The 11,916-nt window shown below is 34.3% G+C and overlaps 1 pseudogene; it reads right to left on the bottom strand.

The window, feature by feature from the left end:
* Positions 1–5,670: 5,670 nt before the first annotated feature.
* On the bottom strand, positions 5,671–11,665 carry LOC109447375 (tigger transposable element-derived protein 1; annotated as a pseudogene).
* Between the last annotated feature and the right edge of the window lie 251 nt (positions 11,666–11,916).

Genomic DNA, 11,916 nt, shown 5'->3' with positions numbered 1-11,916 from the left:
AGTAACCCTTATTTTACTTAATAATGGCCCCAACATATAAGAGTAGTGATGCAAGCAAATGGGATATGCCAATGAGAAGCCACAACATGCTTAAGTGAACAGGTACATATGCATAGGAAAAAAACATGGCATATATATAGGGTTTGGTGCCATGGGGTCTTGCAATATATCCTCTGCAGATAAGAGGAGGTTACTGTATAGCAGAAGTGATGGTATATCCCCTCCAAAATTAGTTTATAAAATAATCTATACTAGAATCTACAATGTTGCTCGTGATGTGATGTAACAGAATAGTCTCCCAAAGATCCCCATACCTTAATCAATAGATTCTAGTGATTAAGGTATGGGCATCTTTGGGAGACCATTCTGTTACATCATATCACGAGCAACCTTATGGAGGGCTCATGTGACAAGAAACTGAAGCTTCCAGCCAATAAACACATATGTGTACTTGGAATCAGATCCTCCAGCCCCAGTCAAGTTTTCAAGAGACCATAGCATCTGCCTATAGTTTAAATGACCCTCATGGGGCACCTTGAACAAGAAACAACTTGCTAAGATACTTCTGGATTCTTAACCCTCAGAAACTGTTAGATAATAAAATAGATAACTAATAAACCCTCAAATAATAAGAGGTACAGTTGGGATCTGGTTAAACTCATCAGTTTTTGAGATTTTTTTGAGTAAAACATCTTAGATGAATTTTCAATGACATGATATTACATCAGAATTCAGCAATGTGTTCATTGATGGCTGAGTATTTTATATAATCAAATTAAGAGAACAAATACTATGAAATTAACTCATCATTGTGTCCTTATATTACCTCAGCCAAACCAAAAGCTAAGTAAAATTCAAACTATCTAAAATATGAAATAAAAATACTTCATGATTTTAAATTCTATCCTTAAGTAATTCTACTTTATGCCAAATCATTTTTTTGATGATAAAAATATACAACTTTCTTGTTAAATTTTAAAACATACATAAATATATAAAGAACAAAATTAAAGTCTAGTATAATCTAATAGCTAGAAAATAATTTGTGAAAGCACTTTGCTCTCTTCCAAATCTTTGTAGTCTGTAACTAGAATAAAAAGTCAAGTAGGAAGAAATTCTTTCTCCCAGCTTGACTGTCTTCAGGTTGGGGCAGTTGACTTCCCCTACCTTCAGACTCAGACTCAGATTGTAATTTATATGATTGAATCTCCTGGGACGCCAGGTTGCTGACTGCAGATCTTGAATTTCTCAGCCTCCCTAATCAATTCCTCATAAAAAAAAATCTCTCTGTGTGTGTGTGTGTGTGTGTGTGTGTGTGTGTGTGTGTGTGTGTGCGCGCGCGCGCGCGCACATGTGTATCTCCTGTTGGTTCTGTTTTTTTCTGGAGAACCCAGACAAATACAACACTGATACAAGAATGGTATTATTTAAGTATCTGCAAAACTTTTGCCAATGGTACAAAACTATAGTAATTATTGCTTCATGTTTTATAAGTGCATGAACAAACCTGAAATTAAAAATGAATAAAATTAAGTTGGAACAACAGCCATTTGATCTAAATGAAAAACCTAAATAGTGAAAGAGGAAAATTACTTACGTTTTCATTAAGCATGTAGTTAGTTTCATTTTTTTGAACTTATTCCTAGCAAAAGATTTTATCACAAAAATTAAAAACAACAATTACCCAACAAGATAAATAAAATTTAAGTTGAACTTGCTCATTCCATGTTTCATAAGAATATAACATAATTTTTTACATTTCCCATTGAGGCTACCAGGTAGCAATGAGCAGCTCCCTGTCTTACAGTTTCTAACAAAGACAACGGCACATTGAGTGGTACAGCAAATGGCTGGCAGAGGCAGCAATATCAAATAGCTATCCCTACCGCGTTTCCCCGAAAATAAAACCTAACTGGAAAATAAGCCCTAGCATGATTTTTCAGGATCACATTCCCTGAACATAAGTCCTAATGCGTCTCTTGGAGCAAAACTTCATAGAAGACCTGGTCTTATTTTTGGCGAAACGTGGTATTTCTTGTTGAGCTGTCTGATGGAGATCTCTGTCCCTTTGTAAAAATGGTGAGCTTTTTTTTTTAAATCAATCATTCATAAGTTATATTTAAAATTTAAATTTTACACTTAAAATTATGAAGAAAAACAATCTTATTATATTTTAGGATTAATCCTAAAAGCATTTTGCAGAGTTAAAAAAAAGTGGTATCTTGTAAATGACCGATAATGAATATAAATTTAGTTGTTATGTCACAAAGATAGGCAAAATATGCAATTTTTTATTCATTAGAAAAGCCATTTGTGCTAATATTCCTTCATTTATTCAAAACATAGCCAAGACAGAGACTGAAAAGGAAAGAAAGCATTGACTTTTCCTGCTTAGTCCATCAACACTTGCACTAATCATCTCCTTTAGCTTCTTTATTTCCTTTTCATAAAATTTCTGTTGAAATTACCTTGTCTTTAATTAGAGAGAACATTAGTTCACCAATAATTTGTGTCAAGAATTTCACCTAACTTCTTACCGAATAATAATAGAAAGCAAAAGCTGTTTTTTTCTAAATGTATTCGACCAGGTGTGGTAAAAGGTGTGACTAATAATTACTGTTTCCTGCTGTTTCTTGCTTAGTTTGGTAATTAGCTCTCTAAGCTCTTCTCATTGTAAATGAAGCAGTCCTAGTGAGTCATTTAAAGATGCTGAATGAATAGATGTTCCATCATGTAGTCTTTTTAAAAAAAGCTCATTTATAGGGAAGACACACTAGGTGGTAAGTAAGGTTCAGCAGGACAACTTGTCAAAACATGATCTTGTTTTGTTTGGGTCCCAGATTTTCAAAGCCAAATCTCAAGGCCTGTTAATTGGAGTTTTTATGTCTTTCCTTGCTCCATCTTAAAACCTATAACAATAGAACAAAAAAGCTTGGAGATTAAAACATATATGTGCCAAATTTGTAAATACGTATGTCGTGCCGGGTGTCATGCGGGGTCTCAGCTCCCGCTCCCCATACAAGAACACAGGATATGGTGAGGCCAAACAGGAACACCCACGGAACCATAGATAGGGGAGTCATACCACTATATTCTCGCTGGCAGCTGGGTTGGAGACACAGGAGGCAGGAACCACACTATCCGCAACCTGCCTTCTTCTCTGTCAACCAACCTCACGTGCTAACTGCAATCCGCTCTTGCTAACTCAGCCACCATCTTCTTGGTAACCCCCATTTTTTGCTAGCATAGCCACGGCAGTTATATTAGGGGCCAGTGGCTCACTGGTTACACCTGAAGGCCAACTAGCCATAGCTGATGGCCATACAATAACAGTTGATGGCCATTTACTACCTGAGCCAGCACCTTTCCATGTGAGGCCGAGAGCCTGGAAATTGCACTCCTGGCTCTGTCCCCACAATGTCCCTAATCATAGTAGATACTAGGCAAATAAAATATGGTAAATATGTTGGAAAAAATCTTACACTCTGAGAAATATGTTAGAAATGATAACTGAAAATTTGAACCCTGCTTTAAAAAACAGGGGATTACACTTGTGTCTGAGGAAACTACCAATTCATTTAGTGTATTTTTTGTGAGTCTTTGCTTGTTTTGTTTTTAAGTATGTATGGTAATTTTTTTTTTTTTTGGTTTTCATTTCTGGTTTTGTGTAAATACTACCAGATTTTGTCAATAGAATTGGAGACAGAAGATAAGGCACAAAGCAAAATTTCACTGACAATGTTAAACTGGTAAGAGAGACTTTATTCAAGACTATTGCAATAGGTGAGAAAGGCCAGAACTAAATCTGGATGTAACTCCACTGAAGCAGCTGTAGGGTTTTAAGAGGTGGAGGAAGCTAATTTGCTAATTGGTTTTATCTTTATAATAGGAAGTAGTATTGTAACTTGGAACAAGACATACATACAAGTTAGACTCCTGCTCTTCCACAGAAACTAGGAGATAGGGGTGCTATCTCCTTTGGTAATTATATTTCAAAGAGATAGTTTCTAGTTCCTTGAGAAAGACATTCCCAGATTGTAAAAGTTTTCTAAAGTGAATGCTCTAAGAAAAGGAAGATTAGGGGCCAAGAGTCAGGAAGATGCCTGTTTAAAATATTGTCATGTTACAGGGAACATTGAGGCCTTCTTGGTTGTGGGATTGAAGAAGGATTCTCTAGGGACTTCATCTTTATTTTCAACTTTCAATTAAAAGTGTAAAGAAAATATGGAAAATTTTAAGGTTTGTACAAGCTCTGAGATGTTGAGTATATTATTCACTTATAGTCAGTATAGTATTAACTATAGGTTTACAATAGTACAAAATGTGTAATATTACAATTTCTCTTGTGAACTTAAATAAAAACTGGGTAAGTACTCACTGTATTCTGATAAATAATTTGTAGTTATAAACAATATATATAAAATTTACATTTAATTTGGTCACATAATATCTGGGGAAATTTATTTGGGTATTTGACATTAGGAAATACTGTTAAAGGCAGTTATCACATTTTAAGTACTTTCTATGGTACATTGCTACAATAAAGGTATACCAGCAGTGTGTCAATTGTTATAATAAATATTATCCCAGATTTACAGATGAAAAATTAAAAGTTGTCCAATGATACAAATGTAGTACAAAGAATTATTTCACTCTTTGTCAGTAACGTTGTTTTTGTTTTGTTTTGTTTTTTTCTGTTTGTCAGTACTTTTTATTATACGATACCCTGGCTCCAGACTCCAACTTCTTTCTTCGGTAACAACCGATTTCCCCATTGATATTTTAAACATATACCTTAGCCTAATGACAAAACACATCTAAATTCTGTGAATTAAATTAAGCCATGCTTTTTAAATTCTGAATGCATTATTTGTCTCAAAGGACAGTCTGATGTTTACCTTTATAACTTTTAAAAATAATTAAATTCTACTTTTTACTTAATGAATAAGAAAATTGAGGACAAATTGAAAATTACACTTGAATGTCACTGCTTTATTAAAAGTGGGCAGTAGGACCTTATCTTATTTGATGTAAATGAAAATCATAAATCTTAATTTTAAAACACTAACATTTAGATTACTTCAGGAAGATATGCAGGATGGTGGTGCAATTAGCATATAACCCAGATAATCTAACTTTTTATGCTAATGCTATAGACATAGTTCAAGTAAGACTCACAACTGCTATTGATATTCCTTTCTTTTACCGGTATCAAGTCCAAAACTGTGTTTAAAACTACTTCAGAACCACGAGTCTTTTTTCCACAAACAAAACAAGTCCTGGCTCTCTAAATTGCAGAATTGTAAATATTTGTTCTCTTGTTGATCGATACAGACACATTGGAAAGGTCTGTGGGTAAATACAGAGTAACTTCTTAGAGATTATTAGGTATTAAGGAATACTCAAGAGTTGTTTGATAAACCAATATTCAGCAAAGTAACTATTTTGGAGTTATAGGCATACTTCAAAGATATTATGGGTTCGGTTCCATACTACCACAATAAAGTGAATATTTCAATAAAGCAAATCATGTGAATATTTTGGTTTCCCAGTGCATGTAAAAGTTATGTTATACTTACTATATTGTAGTCTATTAAGTGTGCAATATCATTATGTCTAAAAAAAACTATGTAGATAACTTAATTAAAATTACTTTATTGCTAAAACAGGCTAACCATCATCTGAGCCTTCAGTGAGTTATAATCGTTTTGCTAGTGAAGGGTCTCCCTAGATTTTGATGACTGTTGATTAATCAGGGTGGTGGCAATTTCTTAAAATAAGACAATGAAGTTTCCTGCATTGATTGACTCTTCCTTTCATGAAGGATTTCTCGGTAGTATGCAATTCCATTTGATAATATTTAGTTACTGTAGAACTTCTTTCAAAATTGGAGTCAATCCTCTCAAACCTTCTCACTTATTTGCCAACTAAATTTAAGTAATATTCTGAATCCCTGTTGTCATTTCAACCATCTTCGTGGCATCTTCACCAGGAATAGATTGCATCTTGATAAACCACTTTCTTTGCTCATCAATGAGAAGTAATTCCTCACATGTTAAAGTTTTGTAATGAGATCGCAGCAATTCAGTCACATCTTCAGGCTCCACTTCTAATTCTAGTCCTCTTGCTATTGCCACCACATCTGTAGTTACTTCCTCCCCTGATGTTTTTGACCACTCAAATTCATCCATGAGGGTTGAAATCAACTTCTTCTAAACTCATGTTAATGTTGATATTTTGACTTCTCCTCACAAATCACAAATGTTCTTAATGACATCCATAATGATGAAGCCTCTACAGAAGGTTTTCAATTTACTTTGCCCAGGTCCGTCAGAGGAATTGCTATCTATACTAAATGTAGCTTAACAGAATGTATTTCTTAAACAATAAGACTATAAAGTCAGAATTACTACTTGATCTGTGGGCTGCAGAATGGCCACTATATTAGCAGGCATAAAACCAACATTAATCTCATTGAACAACTCCATCAGAGCTCTTGGATGACCAGGAGCATTGTCAATGAGCAGTCATACTGTGAAATGTTTTGGGTGTTTTTTTTTTGTGTTTTTTTTTCCCCTCAGTAGCAGGTCTCAACGTTGGGCTTAAAGTATCAGTAAACCATGTTGTAAATAGATGTGCTTTCACCCAAGCTTTGTTGTTCCATTTATAGAGCATAGGCAGAATAGAGCTAGCATAATTCTTACAGGCCCTAGGAATTTTGGAATGTAAATGAGAATTGGCCTCAATTGAAAGTAACCAGCTGAATTAGCGTCTAACAAGAGAGTCAGCCTGTCCTTTGAAGCTTTGAAGCCAGGCATTGCCTTCTTTCTAACTATGTAAGTCCTAGATGTCATCTCGTTCTAACATAAGGCTTTGTCTACTTTGAAAATCTGTTGTATAGTGTAGCCATCATCATTAATGGTCTTAACTAGATCTTCTGGATAACTTGCTGCAGCTTCTATATCCGCACTTGCTGTTTCACCCTGCACTTTTATGTTATGGAGATGACTTCTTTCCTTAAACCTTGAGAACCAACCTCTGCTAGATTCAAACTTTCCTTCTGCAGTATCCTCACATCTCTCAGCTTTTATAGAATTGAGGAGAATTAGGTCCTTTCTCTGGATTAGGGTTTGACTTAATGAAATGTTGTGGTTAGTTTGATCTTCTATCCAGATCTAAAAGACTAAAACTTTCTCCATCTAAGTAATAAGCCTGTTTTGCTTTCTTATTCATGTGTCCACGAGAATAGCACTTTTAATTTCCTTCCTTTTCCATTGCATTCGCAACTTGGCTAACCGATGCAAGAGGCCTAGCTTTGGACTATCTGGACTTTCAACATGCACTTCTCACTAAGCTTAATTACTCTTTTGACTTAAAGTGAGAGATATGTGATTCTTCCTTTCACTTGTACATTTTAATTGGCCTAATTTCAATATTATGGTGTCTCAGGAAATAAGGAGGCCTGAGGACAGAGAAAGAGATGGGGGAACAATCATTTAATGGAGCGGTCAAAAGACATATAAAATTTATAGATTACGTTTGCTGTCTTATATGGGTATGGTTCATGGAACCCCAAAACAATTAAAATAGTAACAACAACAACAACAACAAATTACTGATCACAGATCACCATAGCAAATATATAAAACACTGGAAACATTCTAAAAATTACCAAAATGTGACACAGAGACAAAAAGTGAGCAGATATCATTGGAAAAATAGACTTGCTCAACGCAGGGTTGCCACAAACCTACAATTGGTAAAAAATGTGATATCTGCAGAGCACAATAAAGTGAAGCACAATAAAACAAAGTATGCTCCTATTTATGACGGAATGAGGATGATAAGCAGCTTATATGGCACGCAGCCATCAGCAATGTGGTATTTATGCCTGAACAAACATATTATGTACCCTCTGAAATGAGAGGGCTGATGGTAGCAGTCTGTGCAAGTGCTGGAGAATCTATTACATACAAACAAGAAAAATATGGTTTGGGAAGTGGGGCTAAAATTTTGTTTGATTAGCAATTAGAAATTTGGATTCTGTATCTGGCTTTGCTACCTGCTATTAGCTCTTGGATTTCCAGTGTCCTCATTTGGAAGGCATTCTCATGTAGTAATTAAGACCATTTCAGTGGTCCTGAGTCTTAGTAGCTGTTCGGCAATTTATATTTAATCCTTCATAACTGTATTTCTTAAATAGTAAGCAATAGTTTCTTTCTTGTGGATGGGTCTGAGAATTAAATGAAATGATGTGTTGGAGGTACCCAGTCTGGTGCCTTGTAAGTTGCACTCAATAAATATTAGCTATGTAGTAGAGCTAAATGAAATAGAGAACAAAAAGACAATAGAAAAACTTAATGTGACAAAGAGCTGGTTATTTGAAAAGATTAATAAAATTGACAAACCCTTGGCTAGGCTCACTAAGCTACAAAGAGAAAAGACACAAATAAACAAAATCAGAAATGAAAGAAGGGAAGTATTCATGGATGCCACAGAAATACAAAGGATCATCCAAGAATAGTATGAAGGACTATATGCCATCAAATTCAATAACCTAGAAGAAATGAACATGTTCTTAGAAACATATAGCCTTCCTAGGCCGAATCACGAAGAATTGTAAAATCTAAATAGATCGATCAACAGTAAGGAAATTGAATCAGTCATCTGAAACCGTCCCCAAAGCAAAAGTCCAGGTCCAGACAGCTTCACTAGTGAATTCTACCAAACATTCAAAGAGGATCTAATACCAAAAAATTGAAGAAGAGACAATGCTCCCTAACTCATTTTATGAGGCCAACATTACCCTAATACCAAAACCTGGTAAGGATAACACACAAAAAAAGAAAAGCACAGATCAATATCTCTGATGAATACAGATACAAAAATCCTAAACAAAATTCTAGCAAATCGAATGCAACAACGCATTAAAAAAATTATACATCACGACTAAGTGGGGCTCATCCCAGAGGTACAAGGATGGTTCAACATATGCAAATCGATCAATGTGATATACCACATAAACAAAATAAAGGACAAAAATCATATGATTATATCAGTAGATGCAGAAAAAGTGTTTGACAAGATACAACATCCATTTATGATTAAAACACTTAATTAAGTGGGTATAGAAGGAAAATACCTTAACATAATAAAGGCCATATATGACAAACCCTCAGCTAATATCACAATATACAGTGAAAAACTGAAGCCCTTTGCTCTATGATCAGGAACAGGACAGGGCTGTCCTCTATCACCTCCGCTTTTAAACACACTGTTGGAAGTCCTCGCCAGAGCAATCAGGCAAGAGAAAGAAATAAAAGACATCCAGATAGGGAATGAAGAAGTTAAATTGTTGCTTTTTGCATATGATATGATGCTATATGTAGAAAACCCTAAAGACTCCACCACAAAGCTATTAGAAACCATAAAGGACTATAGTAAAGTTCCCGGCTACAAAATCAACATACAAACGTCGAATGCATTCCTATATACTAACAATGAAATCTGAAAAAAAGAAATATAAATAAATAAATAAATAAATAAATAAATAAATAAACAAACAAATATTAGCTGTTACTATTTTTAATGAACATGACAATCTTTGTCCCAGTATCTAATACTTTTTGCAAAGGTTCAAAGATGAAAATGGATTTGAATTTGGTTTATAATGTTTGGGGAATATTACAACGTAAATTTTGGAACTGAAAATACACTTGAACATAATGATTTTAGCCCAGTTTTAGAAATAAAAGTCCCTGTCTCTGTTGGCATATTTTGGTCAATTTAGCTCTTCTAATTAAATGATATTTTCTCTCACTGTGAAGTGTTACTTCCGTAGTGTTCAGCAGTAGCAACTTTAACTAGGACACTTAATTGGAATATTTAACTATGCTTCCAATACCCCCTTGAGTTTAAATAGCTAATTACCTTATATGGAGACCCAGATTCTTTATAATGAGGACTAATTAGTTGTACTTTCAGTAACAGTTATATATAAAATATTGATAAAGGGAGTAGAAAAAGAGAAGGCAATATAATTTAAAAAGTGCAAACATCTATTTTCATATACATATGATGATATTTAGAGTAACTTGGCTTGATGACAAATAGAGTACTTCATTGAACATAGAGAACAGGATCAGAGAAGTTGTGAGGTACTTTTATTTTTAGAATGAAAACAGGAGAAAGAAATGTAACTTATTATTTATATAATAACTGTCATAGTTATAGGACTAATTATTTTCAAAATGTTGTCATGTACATTTTTTTTCATTTTAATTCCACAGATCCCCTGTGACACATTTCAAGCTGGTTGTATTATTTGTTTATTTATTTTTTTAAATATGTCATTTGATCTGTTCCCTAGTTTAGGTATTTACAGAGCTGTGACAAAACCCAGGTCTAATTAACTTGGTGTTGTGAATTTATTTCATGTTAGAATTAAATTCCAAATTTCTCAACCTAAATCTGTCAAAATCTGACAAAACTGTTCATCAACATTTCCCCTCTAAATATGCAGCATAGTTCATTTGCATATTTAATTAGCAACGTGTTGTTTTTAAAACAAACAAAAGTTTTATTCAAGAAATTTTGAATAAGCCCCTACTCAATCTACTATTTGGCAATACTCCTATAAAATAAAATTTAACTGTTAACAATTACATTTCTCAAACTGATAATTTACTCCTCTAATTTCCACCATATATTGGTTGCTATTTCCTATTTCTTCTTGTTCTTTCTGTAGATGCTGAATGGCAAACACTAAACACAGATGTCCAGATAGTGACATATGTTTGCATTCACTAGTTTCATTTTATGAGACAGTACTTAAGTCTTCGGTTTTGTCACTAAAAGCATTTAGATGAAATTACCTACATTATTCCAGGACACACTAATTCATCAATTTTTAATGGTCAGTATGCTTTCTTGTTGCTCACTCTTTTTTTTTTTTCATAACTGAGGTCTGTGTTTCCATAAAAATGACTCACACACACACACACACACACACACAAACACACACACATATTTTTTTTCATCAAATAAGACTGAAGAGGTGCAAAAACAAAACAAAAAAATATTTAAAATCTAACTAAATGGCAGAAAGTTTTTCTAGATGTATCTGTGTATATAGAAACAGATAGGTCAATACATGAACAGATGTATGTATGTATGTATGTATGGATGGATAGATGAATAGATAGATGGATGAAATGAAGAGCTTCCCACTACCTTGACCCCCGAAGATCTCATTGAGTCCTGTAACTTTAAATAGCATTCATTTTCTACAGACCCCAAAATGCGTATATTGCAGAAAAAAACACACACATATTTTCCTGATTCTGACCACTTCTTCCAGTGCCACCAATAATTCCAACTTCCCAGTAGTGCTTCTCTGTCTCTTGTAACAGACTTTCTCTGCTTTCTTCTCACCAGTGGGGCATGCTGAATGATGTTTTCCTGTAGAAGCTTCTCCCTAAAGCATTGTGAGGATCTAAAGCAAATAGGACTTGCTGTTGTGTACAAAAGGGGCAGCCTGTGCCATGAGTTTTGCTGGCACAAACACACGAAGAGTGCAGGATAGATCCAGGATTGATGTAGATGTAGGGCCAGCTGGTAAATGAAGGTCTGGATTGACCAGGAAAGGGTATTTCCAGGCATTCATGTTTTGCAGACTAAGAACTGACTGCAAGGAATTCTGAATGTAACAATAAGGAAATACTGGGAATCTGTTGAACTAAACAGTAGGATCGAATTAATTGTGACAGGATAAAAATCAGCATATAAATCATTTTATATCTATCGAAGGGATGATTCACTAACTTTATGAAATAATAGTTTACATTCATTAAGCACTATGTGCCTCGTATTGGAGTCTAAATATTTTATATGTATGAATGAATGTAATCCTTAAAA

Source organism: Rhinolophus sinicus, linkage group LG07 (genome assembly GCF_036562045.2).
Source record: "Rhinolophus sinicus isolate RSC01 linkage group LG07, ASM3656204v1, whole genome shotgun sequence".
NCBI classification, from domain to species: domain Eukaryota; kingdom Metazoa; phylum Chordata; class Mammalia; order Chiroptera; family Rhinolophidae; genus Rhinolophus; species Rhinolophus sinicus.
Note: the sequence above shows the minus strand (reverse complement) of the source record. Positions and strands in the feature narration are given on the sequence as shown.